Source organism: Notothenia coriiceps, unplaced genomic scaffold (genome assembly GCF_000735185.1).
Source record: "Notothenia coriiceps isolate Sejong01 unplaced genomic scaffold, NC01 NC01_scaffold00009639, whole genome shotgun sequence".
Taxonomy (NCBI): Eukaryota; Metazoa; Chordata; class Actinopteri; order Perciformes; family Nototheniidae; genus Notothenia; species Notothenia coriiceps.
Genome location: NW_011342340.1, coordinates 1 through 3213, shown reverse-complemented (window position 1 = coordinate 3213; position 3213 = coordinate 1). Strand labels below are relative to the sequence as shown.

The following is a 3213-nucleotide window of genomic DNA, read 5'->3' as shown; positions in this document are numbered from 1 at the left end:
GAAAGCACTGGGCATACACATATACTTCAACTAGAACCAAGTTATTTGGGAACATGTTTTGCTTCTTATCTAATAAATAGTGATTTCAAAACCTATAAACTCAACTATTCGCAGTGTTGCTTTCAAAACTGCTTTGTAGGATATGTTAAACACCTTCAGTGCAGACACCCATGTTGTGTGGGTTTTCTATCCAGTTCTTTGAAGATCTTCAAATACCTCTATCTGCCCCTATGAGTTTAGATTCTAGTTCTGTTATCTGAATCTAACCCCCCGTCCTTCCCCCTGCAAACTCTCTCTCTCTCTCTCTCACAGATCTTACATTGTACTCTGGCTGGATCTCAGAGCTGGACGAGGTGCTGATGCTCTGAGCCGAGTCCTTGGAGTTTTGCTCCATCAGCTCCATATGGGGGGTATTAGGAACGCTGCCGGATACAACCGCAGCCACCCGGGGAACACTTCCAACACCTCCAGCCCTTCCAGACTGACAAAGGGAGACATAAAAGAGAGGTTTATTAGACTTAAAGGAATGAGAGCGAAAGATAGAGAAAGACATGAAAGCTACTTTTCTTTTCAGATATAATTTCCCTGAGCTTTTAAAGCCGTGGTAAGCAGTATTCTTTTGGGAGTCATTTGGCAAATATTCTATAATAAACCTTCAGCATGCTACTAGACTTCTTCAACTCCTCTCCTGGCACATTTTTCAGGCTTTTACAAAACTCTAATAATTGGTGGAAAAGCTGCTATTCCAGCATTGTAGTTGCCCTCACTAACTGTACTAAGCATAAAAAAGGAAGACCAACTAATTCAAGCGTGGCTCAAAAAGGTCAGTCAAGTACAAATACGCCTCATGCTAACTGAAGCATCGGCTAACGGTTGCTGCTAGCTCACGGCTAAAGTTAAAATGAGGCTAAACTATTAGCAACTTTTCAAACCAGAACCGGCTAAGCAGCGAGCTAAACTATTAGCAACATGTTCTTTACATATTTTTTAATGCTGATATTGAAGCTAGCTAATCACAGTGTGTCACTTTAAAGAGGTTTGAAAAGAACGAGTAGTACTTGTACAGGTTGCTGTTACTGCAAGAAGAAGAGCTGCATTAACAGGACTGTATTTAAAAAAAATTCTGTTGGTTAATTTGCCTCTTCCAAAAAAGTGCCACTTGAATAACAAAATGAAAGATTTGTATGGAATGTTTGCCCAATGACAGAGAAATAACAGCTTTAGTGTGTCAGAAGCACTTTACACCTGACGACAAGCTACAGCAAACACAGATCAAATATTGGCCACACACAGAAAGACACACACACACTCGTAATCTGCCCTTTTAAACACGGCAGCTTCTTCAAAGGTGATTTCAGTTCTTGCTTTCAACTCTGTGTTGTATCTGCATCTAACCAGGGCATCAGTATGGCATCAAATGGATTGACACAGAGAGAGTGGGTGTTTCTCAATCTCGAGTACGCTTGCTTGGTAGCGCATGTCTTCCGAGTCACTTGCTTCAGAAGCGAGGCAAGAATCCTTCCTGGCATTCGGAAAACGAAGAGTGGAACAGGCGAGCAAGTGTGCAGGTGTGCGTCATATGAGAGGCCCCGCCTTACATTTTCCGCCACAGATTTGGGGAAATTGGTCCGTGCGCAAAGCATTGTGGGGATTTTAAGACCGCGGAGTCTACACATGTGCAGCCTCGAAATTTCTCCAAACTTACGCCCGGCTCGGTAGGATTCCAAGTATGCTGGACATTGGAACAGTACTTCGGCGGCACTCGATGACGTAGTATGTTTGCACTAGTGGCTCTGGAGCAGCTTTACTCGAGATTGAGAAACACCCAGAATACTTACAAGTAAAAGGTTTGCCCTCCAGCTGTTATCAAGAGCGTTTTAAATGTGTAATCAAATACAGTCCAAAACCATATTAAAATATATCAGATTTCATATAAGAGGAGTTACTGGCAATTAACAATAAATAAAGGAAAACACACAGCCAAGTTTTTTTACTGTAATGTGTTTACAGTTTAAATGTGCAAGGGTTTAAAAGGAAGATTTATTGGTTTTTTCAGCCCTATTCAATAGATTTGGACACATTCCTCTTGTTTACACCACGATGTGGGGAAATAAAAAACAAAATTGAACTGTTGAAACCCTTTTTTTCCCACTGCTTTGCAAAAGCACCAGTAACTACAGCAAGCATGAAGGGTCAAAATAACATGTTTGTGTTTATCCTGGCTGATGAGCAGGAAGCCGATTATTTACACATTTGGAAGCACAAACAAGCAGGAAATGTAGCTTACTAAAAATGTGTTTTAAAATAAACATCACAGCCTTTGGAAATGGAAATATTTAATGTGGGGAGAACAGAAAACGGTTTGTGTGTGTGTGTTTACCAGTAACATGATGTGCTCCTGTTTGCGGCTCTGTCTGCGAGGTTTGTTGTGTGTGTGTGGCTTCAGACCGGCCTGGAAGATCGTCCTGGGTCGGGGCGTCTGCCTCAAACTCAACTGAGGCGCTCCTGCAGCTTTCTCCTGGAAACAAAGACACACAGTGGATTAATTCTCCAAGAAATCGCTTTTTTACACACTTCCTCTATGTAAGTTGTGTGTGTCTTACCTCGCTGTAGGAGTCCCAGGTAGTCTCTTCTTCCACTGACTTCTTCCTGCTTCTTTTCCTGCTTCCCTCCAAACACTGGTTACCATCTGACAAGAGAAAACAACAGAAGGTTCGACAGATGGCCCGAAAGAAACCCAATATTTTCAAGATATCGGGCTAGACAGTCACATACTGTATTCTTTGTTGTTTTGCTTCTGTAACACAGCATGTCCAAAGCAAAACGACACTATAACAATTAAGGGTTACATTCTAGCCTTAAAGATATCACAATCTATGTTGATGTCGCTTGTTGATGGTGAATGAAAATTCTTCAGTGCTTGCTATATAAAATGAGAAAGCAGATGCAAAAGAGGTTTAGCTTCTTGCATCCATTGTTGATTTGCCTCTTATCAAAATGCTATATAGATCTTTCTGTTGATTAATTTCTTGTTCATATCCTTCAAGCTGCTGTGTTTTGGACTGAATTTCTACCTCAGCTTTTTGTAGGTAGGTAGCCAAATGTGCTCTCCAACTCACTCTTCAAACCAATGATTTCACCCAACATTTCTCTCTGAAAATTGAAGAAAATAAGAACATTCATGACCATCTGATACAAACAATTAAAACAAAT

The 3213-nt window shown here is 41.0% G+C and overlaps 1 long non-coding RNA gene across 1 annotated transcript; it reads right to left on the bottom strand.

Annotated features, from left to right (window-relative positions):
- Positions 1 to 321: 321 nt before the first annotated feature.
- Positions 322 to 3207, bottom strand: LOC104945401 (uncharacterized). The gene is made up of 3 exons (XR_798337.1): positions 2604 to 3207; positions 2381 to 2518; positions 322 to 481 (listed from the first exon to the last, which is right to left on the bottom strand). It is a non-coding gene; the product is annotated as an uncharacterized lncRNA (long non-coding RNA).
- Positions 3208 to 3213: the final 6 nt, after the last annotated feature.